This window comes from Symphodus melops (genome assembly GCF_947650265.1).
Source record: "Symphodus melops genome assembly, chromosome: 4".
NCBI classification, from domain to species: domain Eukaryota; kingdom Metazoa; phylum Chordata; class Actinopteri; order Labriformes; family Labridae; genus Symphodus; species Symphodus melops.
The window spans coordinates 13,456,290-13,475,072 of NC_136694.1; the positions used below are offsets into that span (position 1 = coordinate 13,456,290).

General features: G+C 43.3%; 1 protein-coding gene across 4 annotated transcripts in view; it reads right to left on the reverse strand.

The window, feature by feature from the left end:
- plxna1b (plexin A1b) overlaps positions 1 to 18,783 on the reverse strand; it is a 180,199-nt gene that overhangs the window by 98,040 nt on the left and 63,376 nt on the right. The gene's annotated exons all lie outside the window — the stretch shown is intronic.

Sequence of the window (18,783 nt, forward strand, 5' to 3'; positions counted from 1 at the left end):
TGACCACAATACAAAGTAACACAATAGTAATCTTTGCTTTCTAACATCTCTCATCTTTGCAATATCTACAAAGATGTCTCATATTGCTCATTTCCCCTAAACATTTCCCTCGGGATCAATAAAGTATCTATCTATCTATCTATCTATCTATCTATCTATCTATCTATCTATCTATCTATCTATCTATCTATCTATTAAACACATTATGGTCTGTGTGTATGCGTCTCCTGCTGGAAGAACAGCCTGCGTTTTACTCAGCTGTCACAGGTGGTTTTTATGTCACCTGTATTCATCAGAAGTGTAATTTTCTGAAATGGACAAATATACTAAAAGCAAAATTGAAACATGTTGTTAGTAGAAGTATTGAAGGAAGTATCATTATTGTCAACACTGACATGATTACAGAGGTAGGTGCATGGAAAGGAGCCTTATTGGATGGATAATGATGTTACTACAAAAGAAGAAAAGGATCTCCAGTCAGCCCCCACGCTTTGAACATTTAAATGATCACAAAAAAAAAAAGTGGTGTGTATGTCAACACCGTGGTTCTGCAGGAAGCCCAGAAAAGAATAGCATTGAGATTTCCCCTTTGGATGACAATGACAACTCGATCATGGAATATACTTTCAGACAAAGAAAATCTGCTGGCTTGTACAGAGATGAATAGTTTTATTTGTGCTCTTTGGTGAATAATTTGCCCAGATATGGAACGTATCGGTGCAGAGAGAAGGCAGCAGATTGGCTGGTATGGATGGCTGTGAGCCAAAGTCATCGCAGCAGCAAAAGAAAACCACCGAGTGACGGGGGGGGGGGGCCATTACTGAGCTTTGTGGACTCGAAATGCTATCAGCACAGTGACAAGGAAGGTACGGCAGGCCATGACGAGCTGGAAAATGATACTGAACGCACACACCGAAGACACACGCTGACAAATAGATTCACACCTGAATAGATGAAAATGATAAGATGACAACAGATAGGCATAGGATAATAGATATTCAGTAACTAATGTGTGCTTTGATGGATGTGATGCGCACAGAGAGGGAGAGAGAGGGTCAGGAGGGTGGGAGAGCAGTTTTCCAAGGCGGACAATGAGCATATGATTTTATTTAAAATCTCACCAAAAGAAGTCAGAGGTTACAATCCCATTATATGTTTGTGTGTGTGTGTGTGTGTGTGTGTGTGTGTGTGTGTGAGAGAGAGAGAGAGAGAGAGGCCAAAACAATGGAGAGCTCATCAGGCTGTGATGTATTACGGGAGATGCGAGGAAATATGGATGTTATTATCTAGATAATAGGCCCGTAAATAAAGGATACATTTTATTCAAAGATGTCTCCTGTCTGGATTACACACACACACACACACACACACACACACACACACACACACACACACACACACACACACACACACACACACACACACACACACACACACACACACACACACACACACACACACACACACACACACACACACACACACACACACACACACACACACACACACACACACACACACACACACACACACACACACACACAGTATAGACAACTTAAATGAAGAAAAATCCACAGAGAAACACACAGAGGGGAAACAATACTTTTGCTTCGGTGGGCTCCCAGCATCATTTTCACCCCTTTCAGTTGGCAGCTTCATCTATCTCTGGTCCAGACACACAAGTCCAGTTCACTGGCTAATGACCAGTCCCAGGCTTGGCTGTTTTTTTTGTTTGTTTTTTTTGCCAAGACAAGCACAAAAAAACAGGAGAATGAAAGCTGCGTCTCTGTCAGCCTCTCTCTATCCTCCGTTGTTATCCATGTGTCTCGAACATCTTCCAGTTTGAAAATTTCCAAAATATACAAACAACCAACAGCTTTCTCGATCTGTTCATTCAGATTCAGAAACCACTTCAGAATCAGAGACACAAACAACTTACAATAGATAAGCATTGCTTAATTAAACTTGTTTCCCTCCTGTCTGAATTCCCTTGTAGTTCTTTCTTTCATTTTCTATCTTTCTGTTCCTTTCATCTTCGTCTTTGGATTCATATGCATTTCAAACAGGCCTTCAAAGAAACGTGTGAGCTGAGTGAGGAAGAGAGAAACACGGGAGAAAAGCGAGTGGGAGGAGGTGACGTGTGAAAACAACAGGTAATAAATTGTCTCGAATCAATTTGTACCGCGCGCGCCGCAGCCAAGAAAGTGACCAGAAAGTACGGACACCAGCGAGGGAACAAAGGATTATGGGACATATGAACGAAACAAATGCAGTGATGGATGGACGGTTTGTCAAACTGAGTCTACTTGAGACAGAGACGTCTTGGAAACGTGCTCTAGAATCAAATAATGAGCGGCGTACACTTCAGCAGATTGTTGTAACCGCGTTTGTGTGTGTGTGTGTGTGTGTGTGTGTGTGTGTGTGTGTGTGTGTGTGTGTGTGCGTGTGTGTTTATGTTTGTGTGCATACTGTTTTTCAGAATTATCTACAAGCGCCTGTAGTGTTAATGGCATGGATAAATCTGTTTTTAACACGTGTATATGTTCCCAGGTTTGTTTGTATGTTTTATGTAAATGTGTGTGTGTGTGTGTGTGTGTGTGTGTGTGTGTGTGTGTGTGTGTGTGTGTGTGTGTGTGCGCGCACTCAATACTCAAATCAATGCAGCAGTCACTGATGATGGGAGACGACGCTTCTTTCTCGTCGTCTCCTTTGCATCGCTCGGCTTTCTGCTAAGTGCTTGATAAATGGATTCAAAGAGCGATGCAGTGCTCGTGTTCTCAGCCCATCTGGACGGCCTGTCAACATTTACAGTGTAACATTAACAGACCTTAAACACATTAGAGGCACGGTCTTAAGTAAAGATGTAGAGAAGCACTGAGAGGAGGGAGACGAAGCGAACAGTTTAGCGGTGGAATAACGAGGTGGTGGATGAATAACCTCCACTGAGAGAAAACAACCTTCTATTCCTTGTTGTTGCTCTGATGCTAAACTTTGACTGACTTTTTAGAACTACAACTCAAAGATCCTCTATGTCTATAACTTCCAGGATTGATGATGACGATTATTATTATGTTAGCCAAACTGGGGGGCTATTTCATGCACTAAATGAGTCCAACAAGTTGAAGAGTAACTTTAAGCGCGAGGGGACTATTACCAAAACTCACTTACATTCCCAAACAGCCTTTTATAACCATTCCTGACTTTCCTCATCTGCATCATGCCTCTTGATATTTAAAAAGTCTGCATAGCTCCGGTACATGAGAAAGCATGAGAACTACCCCTCTCCTCCTCCTCCAAGAAAAAATCTTTTTTTTTTCTTTGCATGTTCGCCGCCCTCAACCAGCAGATCAACCCAAAATACCCCAATGCAGTTTTTTTATCTGTCCCAGGCAGGCCTGGTTAGCTCTGATAGACACACAGGATAGCTAGTGATAGGGAGGCTGGCGGTGTGACGGTGAGAGAGTCAGGTGATAAGACATTGGCGCGTCAATGAGAGTGATGCCTGTCATAGCCGCGTCTGACAACGGACGGAGCACGTGTACACGGAGGCAGAGAGAGACAGAGATCATCAATCCTGTGTCTTCTATTGCGAGGATGCGCTGTGGAGAGAGAGAGGAGGTCGCAGGAGTGAAGGGAGCAAGGGAGTGAAGAAGGGCAGGAAGCAGAAAGACGAGAAGAGGAAGATTTATTCAAAGACGGACTTTCCCCGAGAAATGTCCCTTCATGCAAAACATTTAAATAAATCTAGGGGGAGTCAAATCAAGGATGGAGGTGACATGAGGAAAAAAAAATAATTTAAAATAAAGACGAAATAAAAAGAATTAGCTACTAATAAAACCAAAAGGAATTAAATGGTCCAGGTGTTCCCATGTCAGACAGAAATCCAGAACAGTCCAGCACGAGCATGACGACCAAGTTTTCAAAGCAGGTTTGTGTGTGATCTTAAAGCAAAGCTGGCTCTCTTAAAGCATGCAGGGAACACACTAACACATGTGCACACTCCTCTTTATAGAGGGGTGGACTGTATGGGACATATCTACCTGCACTAAATGGTAACAGGCCACGCATTCCTGACTCTGTTGTGAATATGTGCACGTGCATGTGTGTGTATTTGAGTGTGTTCAGGAGGCATTTCCAAGGGGGGGGGATTTTGAGTGGCCCACTCCTCAACCGAAAGGAAATGAAGAAAAACAGCAAGAGGGTCAAGGTGCAGCAGTCACCTCACTGTGGGTGAGGGAATGATGAAGTGGGTGACAGAGTAAACAGACAACACTATTTGTACGAGTGGACCGTTTACACCTCCAATAATGCTTGATCAAATGATCAAGTGCTTGATTTACTTGCTGTTGGATATGTATAAGTGATATTTAATCCTCAAACTCTTGTTGAAGATGTGTAGTTGCAAACCTGCTCTTTTTTATGCAGTTGAAAAGAGAGTAGTAATGGAGCTTGTGGGAAAGTTTTTTTTTTTGTTTGTTTTGTTTTTGCTGTCAAAGTCAAAAAGAAAATGTAACCACGGACATTCAAGCCGAACTGGACAAGTAAAAGAAAATGGACCCAAGAGGTCAATGCTATACTAAAAAGAATACAATCAAAAAACGTGTGCAGTCATCATTCTAAATTTCAAACAAGAAAAGAATAGATCTAAACGCTCGACCAGAAAATGCACAAACTCAACAATGACTCTAAACTGAAAAACCCTCTGACTTCAATATATATGGTTCACTGTGGGAAAACGGAACGATAGCTTCATGTAAACGTCTCCCGTATCCCCTGTGTCCCTCTTTAAGCTGTGTTTTCTATCAGCAGCAGGGGCGTCCAGATAAAGGGGCTGAAATCACTCACTTCCTATCGCGCCTCGAGCTTGGCAGAACGTGAACGCAGCGAGATGCAAAACAAATTCATCAAGTGTTCTCCAACCGCATCAAACATGAGGAAAGATACTCTCCCTCTCTCTCTCTCTCTCTCTCTCTCTCTCTCTCTCTCTCTCTCTCTCTGAGTGTCTTCATGGCGTTTTCAGATCTTCACAGAAACACAGGAGAACAGGGGCACGAGCACTAAACGCTTCAGCCTGGACGCTCAAACACAGACGCACACATGCACGCAGCCGGTTCAACAGAAATGTTCACCTTATCGTGCTGCGGTGCATTGTAAGTGAGAATAGAATATTCCCATGACAAATTAAAAAGCTGCAATGGATAGAATCTTTTTTGTTTTTTTATTTCATCCTTTCTTCTTCCCCCTCCCATTGCTGTGTGGGCTGGTTTTATTATGCATGTTATTTTATGTGTGTGAGCTCCAAGATGGGAGCAGATGGAGCCTCACACATGAGTGAGTGATAGCCCTGATACATCTATTGGACAAATCCCTCAACACACACACACACACACACACACACACACACACACACACACACACACACACACACACACACACACACACACACACACACACACACACACACACACACACACACACACACACACACACACACACACACACACACACACACACACACACATATATAGAATAAGCTGAGAGTAAAACTATACCATATGTGGGTCAGACAGTCTGAGAGCAAACAGCCATTCCTTCAACAACACCACGACAGACAAAGAGCGATGGTGACAATGATGGAGGAGGCGTGCACTCAAACACATACGAACACCCACACTTACACACATGCTGAGTGGAATGTCATTGTGGCTGCTATAAAAACACAGTGTGTGTGTCTAGGGTGGGTTATTTTAAGGTCTGGGAAGGCGAGCAGATGCATCCATGAACTTCGGTCTCTTTTTCTTTAGCTTTAGTTTATTGGTGTGAAACATGAAAGATACCCTGAAGCCTCGACAAATACGTAAGCAACCGACAGATTAAATATCCAACACAAAGACAAGATGGGAGATGAGATCATGAGGATGATATCTTCACATGCATCAGCTTTTTTTTTTTTACTTCTTTGTCTGGCTAAAAGACTTTTCAGGAACTCTCCGGCAAGTGCATGAGTGCCACTGCTCTTGTAAATCTTTCATACGCCACCAAATATTACTGACAGTAATGCACCCGCACACACACCTTCAAGTGCTTACAAGCTCAAAGAATTACAGCTTCTCGAGTGCTTGTCTGTCATTATTGCTGCTCCAGTAAAAAGACAGATCCTAAAAAAAAAAGCCCTTTTTTTTCTTCTGTTTATTATGTTTCAACTTGAGATAAGCTCCTGCTGCCATGACTGTCTTCTTCATCTTGCTCAACTTCCCTGTTATAAGGGACGTTGAGATATGGTCAAATAGCAGGATTTTCTTTATAGAGCACTTCTTTTTCAGAGTCTAAATCAGGCTTTTTTTGAAACTGCACCTGACAGGTTTCCGTTAAAGATCTTGAAGCGTTCGTCAATGTGTTCAACTATGCCTTCATGTAATCCAGAGCGTCCTGTCATATCAGGTTACTTGCTATGCCAGCTCTTATTAACTTGGCTTGGGTATTCACCCACATGTCTGCACCATGGTTATTCATGTGTGAGCCTATGGCCTTTCACCAGCAGAGCTTCGAAAAGGTCACATACTCACACACACACATAAACACAGATGCAACAGTCTGTGGAAAGAGAGGAGGGAAGAAAAAAGACAAGGAGAGGAACAAAGGCCGCAACCACATGTGGTATGATTCTTCCTGTGCACACGCGAGCGTACAATAGAGGTGTAAACAGGATGCAAGAAAGGACGCTGCTATAACAGTAAATGAAATCTATTCATCACTGTTCACGCCTTTTTCATCACACTCGGAAATCAAAAAAGACCTTCTAGGTCTACCAACGTCCTGCATCCTAAGCCTTCCCCTGAGATGCATTTCTCTTCTTTTACTCTCATTCATGTCTCATGTATTCACCTATTTCCCCCTCCCTTCTCTGTTCCTTCCAAATGAAATGCCTTTAGCAAGCAGTCGTCAGATAAGTGTGTGTAGCGAGTCGCTAGACACGGCGCAGCGGCGGCATTTCATCTTCCGACCGTCACTAAATCACACTAACTCAATCATCTGCATGCAATTACACACACGCACGCACGCACACACACGCATACACACGCACGCACACACACGCCTGCAAGTGTGAAAAGTGCTGCATCTAGAGAGGTGCTTTACTGTGACTGATTTTATCAGCTGTCTTGCAAACGGGGGAAGAAACTGCACCACAACATTATCATACACAATAAGATGAGACTGGAAGATAGAGCTTTCCAATTGAATGGCTTTTTAGTGTCACCATTCAAATGAGAAAAGACCTCCTCTTACAATGAGGCGCAACACAGATCCCTTATGGGATATCTCAACCGAAACAACATTACACATTTACATTTAAGACTGCTGAGAGGATATTTAGTTGATATTAAGACATGAACTGGATACTAAAGACTGGATTTAATATTTAGCCCACTATGGTAGTGTGCATGTAAGAATAGCAACCTGGCCCATTATTCTTCCAGTTGCAGCTTTGCTAACCCTTTAGAGCCACAGAGCAACACAGTGAGCCATGCTAACACGCTGCTAGCATCAGATAGGAAAGTTGGGAAACTAAACAAAGATGGGGAAGAGTGCTCAATGCAGTGAGGGGGAACAGATGCTATCATCTATGGAGTGTGTATTTCTTTGAAGAGCGAAGTGGGGCACATACAAACACAGGAAGCGATCGGCTGGGGAGGATAGTGTTTGTGCGGGGGGGGGGGGGGGGGAGTATTTGTATGGAAGAAAGTGTGTGTGCATACAAAGTGTGCCAGACAGTCTATCAATTTGCATGTGGAGCAAAACGCTCAATGCCTGCAGTGACTACAAGTCTGCAATCGTGTATGCAGAGCTAATCGGAATCAGATGCATTAAAAAGGCATTAATTAATGGATTGGAGAAATGTAAACCATAAAACACACTCCCACTCCCGATGTGACATTTTGAAGCGCTGCATGACCCAACATTTACCGACTAGATCTGCCATTCACTGGGAATACAGCAAATGGGACCTAATCTTGTAGCTAGCTGTAATTACCAAGGTAGGTGTGTGTGTGTGTGTGTGTGTGTGTGTGTGTGTGTGTGTGTGTGTGTGTGTGTGTGTGTGTGTGTGTGTGTATGTGTGTGTGTGTCTGTCTTCCTGTGGGAGAGCCAAAGTGATTACATGGCCACTGGTGCCTCTAATAGCATCTTTTAGGGAGAGAGAGGGAGAGATGAGCGATTTCCATCTTTCTTGGGAAGGACCAGTATTATGGCAGAGGAATTCTTTAGTGGTTAAGATGTGGGTCTGTTTTGACTGTGCCGTCATGTATGAGTGTGTATGTGTGAGTGTGAGGGTGGGTGTGCAGATGTTTGTAATAGACGTAACACAAGATGCTAATGGGAGCCAGGCCAAAACCACACCTCAGTGTAATGTGTGCCAAACCATTTCTAACCACAAATGCTTGCCTCTCCTCCGCCCCTTTCATTTCCCTCTCTTCTCTCCGTTTCCTCTGTTTTATCTTCATCTGTAAGCGCCACCTCTTCTTTTGTTTTTTTTGTTTCGATAATTTGCCTTCTCCTTTGTTCCTTCCTGTTGTCCTTATAATTCCCAGCATACATCTGAACAGTGTGTTCCCCCTTCTGCCCTTCCAACTCAAAGCAAAAATGTAAAACCTTACTCAGCTCTCACACAAACCGCAAACACCCACGACTGAAAGAGAAATGATGAGAGAGAAGGGAAAGAGAGAAGTTGACGTAAACAAAGTTGGGATGAGCACAGGGCACAAAATGGCAGAGACCAGCAAACCACAGCATGGAAAAGTTGGCAACAAAGACGTGTTTTAAATTAAGAATAAGATTTCTCTTGACAATAGGAAGCTTGGTGGCTTGAATAAGAGGAGGTTTCGGTAGGGAGAAAAGTAGGGACAGAACACACACGCACACAAATTGAACGTCTGGCAGTTGTAGAGAACGAGGAATGCAGATGGTGTTTAAAATGAGCTTTTATAGCGTGGTTTAGAGAGATTTACAGCAGCGGTCGGCCGTGTGTGCGTGTGCGCGTGCAAGCGTCTGTGTTTCATCAGTGAGTGGCAGAGGGTTAGCATGGTACACTATTCACACTGTAGGCCTGTAAGTTTAGTGTTCCAGTAAGATGAACTGCTCCGCCCTCAGACAAAAACACAGTTATACGTCATTTCTGTTGTCTTATTGTTGAGTCGACAAAACGACGTAGTAAAATACATCCATCACTAATAACTGCAGCACAAACTGTCTTGTTTCTTTGGGTTCTTCATTCAAATGTGCATAAACAAAAAAGCTAATCCCAAATAAAAATACAGGAACTGAGGCAACACAAGCTCAGATCAGTGTTGGACACTAAAGAATAGCATGCTAACAAGTCAGAAACATATGTAATCGTTCTTTTCAGGACACAAGGAAATTAAATTCACTAGAGCTTCACAGAAGTCAGAAAAGCTCTCTAAGCTAGCAAGCCAACTGCTTACAGTTATGTAATTAGCTAAATAGTCAGTTAGCAAGCTTGTTAGCTCACATAAACAACTTATTCAGTTCTGAGCATTGCTATAACCATACCCTTTTCGTGGAGGTTTTTTTTTCTCCTTGCAGAGGGGGAAAACATTTTCTACATTTTGCGAAAGAGCTCATTTATGTTTTTTTAATTCACAGATAAGGTTAGATTTAGCAATGCAACACTCTCTAGAGTCCCTCAAAAATCTACTTTTTCAGTTTGTAAATAGTTTATACTCGATATTCGTGGTTCAGCCAACACAAAGTAAACATTTTTGATGCCAGTTTGAACTACAATTTAATCTCCTTGTTTAACTTCCATTAAAGAACTAAACCTGAACATTAATGTTGTGTTAGTTATTGCAAAGCTAACTCTACTAAATCTGTCCTTGTAAAAAGAGGTTGAAAGCACACTGCCAGGGAAAAGGTATACTACGTTGGCATAACCTCTGTGGTGTGTGTGCGTGTGTGCGTGTGTGTGTGTGTGTGTTGTTCCTAGTTACTGTAGAAGAGAGGAGGAGGCACATTCCTGACATGACTGCCCTAATCCTGACCTTCAATACAATCCTCTTCTCCGTCGCCAACACTGTGAGTCTGTGTGAGTTGGTGTTTGCCTGCAAGTATTTTAATACATTTGTTTGTGTCAGAGCACACAGCAGTCTAGTGTTATCCTCCAACACACTCGGTATACCATGTTTAACTTAAAAGACATTGGCATAGCAACCTCATAACACACAGAGAGCAGGAGTGAGGGTGGAGGAGATGGGGAGTGTGTCGCAAGTTCACATGGCAGGATAGTTTCAGGAGGAGAGAAACAAAGCATGGGGGGAGGGAGATGAACCTTGGGTATGAGTCAAAAATATCAAAATCTGTGTCTTGCTTTTGACTCTAATGGTGTTGTGGTATGTGATGTGTAGGTCTGTTGGGGTTTCTGCTGTTAGTTTAACACGGCTGGACTCTATTTGTGTTTGTCCGGGAGGCAGATCTCTGTTTTCCCTGGCAGGAGGTTAAATGTAATGCCCTCTGCTGAGAGTGGGGGAGAGACGTGTCCTGATGGATGAGGTTGAAGTTAAAGTCGTACTTGCTCTTATTTTGGACTTCGGGATGTTAAAGTCAAAGAACAACGTTGAATGTGGAACGGACGAGGTTTGTAGATTGTGTTCTTTAAAAACCAACGTGAAAAAAACGAACACTTTGGCTTACTGTAGCCAGCTTGTATCCCCTCATTGCTCCATCCACAGGTGAGACCACCCTGTAAATGTCTGCCAAGATTACCAACTCTGGGTAGGAGCTAGAGGAAAGTCCCTGGCTTTGGTTCGGGCCTTATGTTGGGAATCCACCTATGAGTCCGAAGAAGGGTGAAAAAGGAGAAATGGGAAAACCGCCACTGACAAGAACAACATGTGAGAGTTGGAGTAATGCGGTTTTCACGCCTCCCCTACACTCGTTCAATGCTGTTTTCTTCCAATCGCTTCATCTCTGTGTTGTTCATTCAGCATTCTTCTCTTTATATTTCCTATATCTCGTTCCATCTCTTAACTCAGTTTCCCATTTTCACTCCCTCTCTTCCACCCTGTCGGCTCATTCAGCTCTCCTAGTGTGCTGTAATAGTCCACAGGGACGGACTTGGCTGCTGCCCACCAAATACAACAAGCATGACTGATTCAAAAGCCAAGAGACTGAACAGAGAGGGAGAAAAGGTTGCCCTCTGTCCGTGTGCGTGTGCATGTTTGTGTGTAAAACAGAGTGATAGAAAGTGGAAATTAGTGAAGTCCTGAAACAAAACAACTGAAGGATTAGAAAAAGAGAATGAGCTGTTCATATAACAGAATAACAGACTGCATTGCTCTAACCTGACACTATTTAAACACTGCAGCATTTATGCCTCTGTGCGTGTGCGTGTGTGTGTGTGTGTGTGTGTGAGGGACAGCTGTGGAGTATACATAGTGACATTTAGCAGATGTGTTCGCCAAGGGTGTACAGGCACATGTGCATGAGCGCACACAGCATCGAGACATGACCTAGTCTCCAGTGCTATTTAATGGCTCATAGTCGTGAGATGACTCATTAAATGGCGCCGATGGAAAGGAAAAATGAGGAAGATACAGTTTTTGACATTTACTTAACCCTGGCCTCCTATTTCTTAAAGTTTTGAAACGTTTAATAAACATCACCATTGCACAATAGCTGACCTTCCCTTTTCTACGGTGGATCAACTGAATCAGCAAATCTTTAAAAGTTTTTAAAAAAAAGGCTTCAACGGGATGTTGGTAACAGTAAAAGAAAACGATTTTCTTTTCTATATCGCAGGTACACAAACATTTAGTCTGTCCCCAGAGCATGTTATTCATTCTCCTGACTTTTTTTCACACCAGTAAGGTGTAGCAAGTAAACCTGAATGTAAAGATGTGAGGGTGAAGTTTGTTTCTGTCAACTACCCATACTAGAAATGACCAATGCTGCAGATATAGATGCACAAGTGTCCATTTGAGCTGCTTAGCCCCAAGCCGAGAGAGAATCATCTAAAAAGGCACTTCTGACCAAGTGTCAAGTACACAATTTATTCTGTCCTCCAGTATCTGTTTCTTGGCGGTATACCTTTAAAGGAGGTTAATAACATCCAAAAGTTATGTCTCTTCTTACCCAATGACGATATAAAACAATGAGGAAGAAGCTGCCTCCCTATCAATTAGTTGAGCTGAAGGGAAATAAAACGCAGCCGACAACATTGAAGTCGATGAAAAGCATCGATAGCTGTACAAGAAAGAGGCTGCAGCTTTGCAGCCTATGGGCCCAGCTGACGAGGAAGATCATATACTCCTACACTTTGGCTGCAGGTTTGCTGTTGTGCACTCAAATAACATCTATTAATACCTCCACTGCTCAAACAGCCACTTTAGACTGCCTTATGTAACCGTGGGGTCACAGGGAGCACAAATAAAGATAGACTCCAGATGACAAAGTGTACAGTATGAACTGGAATACACTCCTCTGCACACACAAACCTCTCACTGCCTGAACCGGAGCTGGCTGGCAAACTAACACAGCAGCACATTCTCACACACAAACACAGGAACTCCAGGCATGCCATAGCAGAGCCTGAGCAGCTGGTAAGGCCAGGTGGAAGACAGATGCCCCGCCTCTGGTTTGGCCTGTAGCCATGGCAACACAATGGGTGTGTTCTCTGGGGAGGAGTTGGGAGTGGGTTTGGTCGACACCCAAAGCTGTCCAGATGATATAGCCCACCCACGATCAACCACATTCCTGTCAAATTATTTCAATTAGACGCTGCAATAGACTGGCTGTTTGTTTCTGCGGGTTCAACCTGGGCTGGGCCGCAGTCATACAATGAGCATGAGCTAATTCGGCAACATCCAAACCAACTGGGACAAACCTAGGAAAACCACGATCGTAAGCAGCCTTTGTGAGGGTTTGTGGATCTTTTGTTTCACACATAGACATGATTTATAGCCCAATGTACCACAACTATAATACTGTGTTTGAATGTGTTGAAAGAGCTGACCTTGAGAAAGCTCTATCTACAAACAGAGACAAGGGGCAACGCTGAACAATGAAAGGACCGAGAGAAGAGGACCAACAAGGGTAAAAGGAGGAGAAGAGAGGAAGAGAAAGTGTGAAACACTAAGTGACAAGTGTAAAAGCGTTTTTATATCAGAGGCTGCTCGCTGCCAGTTACTAACAGATACTCTGTGTGTGCAGTGCGTCTGCGTCAGATAGCAAACACAGAAAGAGGAAGAGCAGAGTTTTTCCACAGTGGTGGCTGACAAGCTCAGTCAACTCTCGTAGCTCTCTGTCAGGGAGGAAGGACATGACAGATGTACAGAGGGAGGAGAGAGGAAGAGGAGATGCATCACAGAAAAGCAGAAGAAAAGAATGAAGATGCTGACCATTAATGCCATGTAAAGATCTGAGTCAACTGATAACGCAAAGAAAGGATTGGTGTCTACATGTCCGCTTCAAAGCTCACTCATGAGCCTCTTTTTGCAATCTGAGAGCTCAACAGTAACGAACGAAAAAAAATACAAAATTCAACCCTTTTCCCTCTCTGCATCAGGCTCAATTCTCAGTTAACTGGTTTAAGTCAAAATAAAGTATTCAAACCCCCCCCAAAAAAACTAGTAGTGTTGGCAGCATCACTTGATCAGAAATGGCATGGGCATCAGGATTCTGTGCGCCACCATCAACATCTAAGGAAACGCCTGTAGTATCTGTGCTGAGTCGCTGACAAAGCAGCCTCTGACACGTGTCACTGAGCATTAAATCCTCATCCTCTTCAGTCTGCTCTCTAACCATGTCTCTCTGTCTGCGTCGGCAGGGCACTTAGAAATATTCAAACCAGGGCGAGTGAGCAACAAAGTAAAATTGAGTTAATGTGTGTTGCCTATTTGACAAACACACAGAAATTGCTTAACTGGTGGGACAGCTTTCTTTGGACCAGAGAGAGAGAGAGAGAACGAGAGAGAGAGAGAGAGAGAGAGAGAGGGAGAGAGAGGGAGCGCGAGAGAGAGGCAAAGTTTCCAGACAGTCAGCTGAGTGCACTGGACTGTCACAAGATTGCTTTTTATAGCAGTGCTCTTTATTGTGTCTCTCTCACTCACACGAACAAACATCTGCCAGCTTATCCTGCCCTGTCACGTCCTGCCCTCTCCCTCTCCCTCTCTCTCTCTCTCTACCACACATAGAAACAGGAAGTGTGTATGAGCAGGGGAAGTTGTCCATAAAGAACACAGAGGAAATCCTTCCTCCTAGATTACTTTCTCTCACACATGTCTACAACCGCTGACACACACACACACACACACACACACACACACACACACACACACACACACACACACGTACAAATAATTACAGCGATAAGCAATCACAGAGATAAGGTGGAGGTGGTGTTAATTATACATTAACACACACACGCACACACTGAAACACACTTGTGCTGACTTGACTTGAAGCCACAGAGAAATTAAATACCCAGTCTGTGTTAAATCCATTCAATGAGTTATTCATGTGAGGAGATTAGGTTCAAATCAAAGTGAATTATTGGAAATAAACTGCTACAAGGAGAGCCAATCAGATCTATGCATGCATTCACAAGTATGGATTGGAAGTAGTAAAAAAGAGCAGAGATGATGCAGAGATAACACACTCCATTAACTCCGTCGACATGTTCATTCTGTCTTTGTGTTTGTGTGTGCGTCGATGAGCTCTGCGTCACACACTCAAAAGTCACACTTCAGGAAAGTACTAAAACATAAAACATGCTAATAGATTGCTCATAGGGTAAACCGCACGTTGCCATTAGCTCATTATACACAGAAGGAGACTGAATGCACGCGTATTTCCTCTCTTTTCACTTACAAGCACAACCCTCCACGTCCCAACAGACTAGACACAACACAACACAAGACACACAACACACACAGCACTAAGCAACAGCATGGGTGCTCAGCAGGATTTAGAGGACAATTAAAAAGCTCAATTAGACTTATATTCTTATTTGCAGAAATGTGTGTGTTGCAGATGGTGAGGCTCGCACTTTGCGTTTAAAAACACACTTTGCTGGTTTCCCCCTCCGGGAGACAACACAGGGGAGCAGCAGAGAGAGGAGGGAGGGGGTTTGATGTAAATATGTCTCCTGGTGCTTCATGTTTTCCGAGCTGTAGAGTTAAGTGCCCAATGAAAATGTATCCAACATCATTATAATGCAATAGTACTGATGCTAAAATGATCCTGAATGTTTTTTCTCAAAAGGCAATTCACCTCTTCTGCTTTGAATCTGTGTGCCACTTCGCTCGCTCAGAGACTGAAGCAAGACCTTGTTTGTTTTGTTGTTTAGTCCTTTTCTCCGTCATTTCCTCCCTTCAGCTTGAAACTATTCACAGCCCTGCCTTCATAAACCCTCCCCATTCTTTGGCCTTTTCTTCCAAGTTTCCCTCCTTGCTTTTCTCCTCTCCCTCTTCCTCCTCCTTTGCGTCGTTTCCAGTAAATAAAAGTATCACAGTCCCATTGTCTTCGTCTTCTGCATCCTCCAAGTCTGCCAATGCCAAGTCTGTTGAGTCAGCCGTTGCACAGATCAGCGGTGTGTGCGTTTGTGTTTTGGTCAAATCGTGGCCAGGTCACAAACCTTGAATAGACAATACCTTTCCATTTAGAAAAACACAACACACATGTTCATTCACACACAAAACACACATGCACAAGGCCGACCTGTAGGTTTTTTCACGGCCCATTTGTGGAAGGGCAATGCTTCACTGTCCGTCCTAACTGGGTACACACACACACACACACACACACACACAGAAACACACTCATACAGAGTGGACCATAAATCCAAACCAGCACAATACAACCCCCGCAACGGACATGGTGGGAGCGAAGGATAATGCCAGAAGAAAAAAAAAAGAAAAAAGAAAACACAGAGTCCCTGAGTTCAACCAGAGGTAAACTTTATTCACCCTCATATGGAGGGCATGTGATGCTGTTCTTCAAAGATGAAGGAAGCTGGCAGCAAATGAAAGACTTTTTTCTCCCCCTGACATTCAAACAGTTATAAACTGAGTTTAACTGTGACAAAGAGCCGAACGACACGATTTAATTTGAACAAGAGTTGGATTATTTTAATGTTGTACTGATTTATTCCTTTGCTTCTTCTTCTTCTTCAAACACACTGTAAATAAAGTGGCTCACTCCCAAAGACTCCTGATAGCATGTGATGTCAGCTGCTGATGAAGAAGGTTAGGCAACAACACCATTAGAAATGAGTTAGTTGGTTAGTTTAGTGAGTGGTTTCTGTAAATCACCAACGGTATTAAAAATCTATTTTTCTTTTGTACACAACAGCTTTAGAGTAAAGGCAGAAGGCAAAACCGCCGCTGTAATTATGTCCCTTCTGGCCTTCAGATCACGTGCTTTCAAAATAAGAAAATAAGTTGGAAATAATAAAGGCCATCAATATCTCCCTCCAGCTGAAACTGTAATGTCTTATTCCTCTTCCATCTCTTCTTTTCTACAACAATCCCAGTGGTCAAATTAACAGCCAGCCTTGCCTTTCTAGCTGCTAATTGGTGAAGTCTGACAGAGAGGTGACCTTAATTTTCCTCATCGCCTTGCTGTTCTACACGCTCTTTTCTCTCTCTCTCTCTTTCTCTCTGTACCAGTCTGAAAATCACATGGAGGATTGTGTGTAGCCCACGGCAACACTGGAGAGAAACACACACACACACACACATCCAGACATACTCACTTTTTATGTTCTCAAGCACATACAGAACAATTGGTGTTCACACACCCAAATACACACACACACCCAAATACACACACCCAAATACACACACACACACACACACACACACACACACACACACACACACACACACACACACACACACACACACACACACACACACACACACACACACACACACACACACACACACACACACACACACACACACACACACACACACACACACACACACACACACACACACACACACACACACACACACACACACACACACACACACACACACACACACACACACACACACACACAGAGAGTACTAACTCAGAGTTTGAGTTGAGAAGTCCCAGTGGAAAAAGCCACTTTCCGGAACATTTTACCCAATTTGCATTGCTCCTGGCTCCGACAGACTCTCTGAGGAGAGGAGATGAGAATAGGGAGAACAAGTCACAAAGCAAGTGCATGTGTGTGAGTGAATGTATGTGTCACCAGAGAGTGTTATAACTAAGCAGGAGAAGACAAGACAAGATGTACGACTGTTAAGTCAGCACTGAAAATATGCATCTTTCAATGCTTGTGGACAAAAAAAAAAAAAAAAGAAGCTTGTTTGCACATTTGAAATGCTGCGTACTCACTTGTTCAGCTATTTCATCCATCTATCCAGTCATTCAATACTCCATTTATTTATCCTCAAACTGTTTCACTGAAGGATGCAGACCAGGTTTGACTGCTGATGAAATTGGCTCTGTATAAATGTGCTCTGCAGAGAGTCCTTCCATGATAAATGTGATACACATATCAGCATTCAAAGACTTAACAGACTTAACTGGATGTGGAGCAGAAGGCTGTAAAAACACACACACACATCCAAAGTTGATGCTCCTTCTAGCTTTTAGCAGTCGACTGAGCAACAATGCATTTGTAAACATACACATACTCAAACGCAGCAGGAGAGAGAGTGATGCAGGGCCGATGCATTAGAGAGGTGATGCAATGAGAGGAGTCAGAGCCGCAAGCAATCAGTCTGATTAAGTGTGTGCATGTATGTGCCTGTGTGTGCCTGTGTGTGCCTGTGTGTGTGTGTGCCTGTGTGTGTGTGTGTGTGTGTGTGTGTGTGTGTGTGTGTGTGTGTGTGTGTGTGTGTGTGTGTGTGTGTGTGGTTTTCCTCTCCACCCCTGCTCCTCTGTAATCCCTCACTCAAGTCGCCCTCAGAGGAATCAGGTTGTTTTTTCCAGGTTTCACATTATATCATCTGGTTAGATACACGTGGAAGCGCAAAAATACAGCTGTCAGTTTGTGAGGGGTCCCAGGGGGGGAGAAGGGGGGAGATGGTTAGACGGATGGAGGAATGGAGGAATGGATGATGAGATGTAGCCAGAGTGGTTGGTGAACCATGTGATACACCGAAGACAAACACAATCTAAAACATATACAGCATAAAACAAGAATTATTGTTTATTAAGAAACTTCAAACTCAGGTGGATTTTTTTTTTTAAAGCTTAATGCACCTTCTCTTTTTTATCTGATGTACAGGGAGAAAGTGAAACAACCTCCACCACCATCAGTTGAAGCATTGTGCAGACAAAACTTTCAGCAAATAAGCAACCTTTTTTCCCCCAAATCAATCCACATTACTCCGGACAATAAGTCTCACCTGATCTTTACTTTCTGCTCCTGGAGGTCACTAACAATTACAATCCTACCTCTTTATCAGGAGGTCCAATCGAAAGCTCATTTCCCTTAAAGCCTGCCTCTTAACTCTAATCACCCAGAGGGCCAAACAATAGCCACGAGCTCCTGAACGCTACCTTCTCCCAGATTAACTCACCTCAGGCCCTTTCCAATAACTCTGAGTGACTTCAATGTGTTGCTCTAGAATTGTCTAGAGCTGCTATTTAAATAGTGTCTCGAGAGAACATTTGTTATGAATTGGCACGATGAAAACAAAAATGGATTGACTTTATGATCGTGAACGACAGTGCATGTGAGTGCAAAAGAAAAAAAGTGTCTCAAACAGA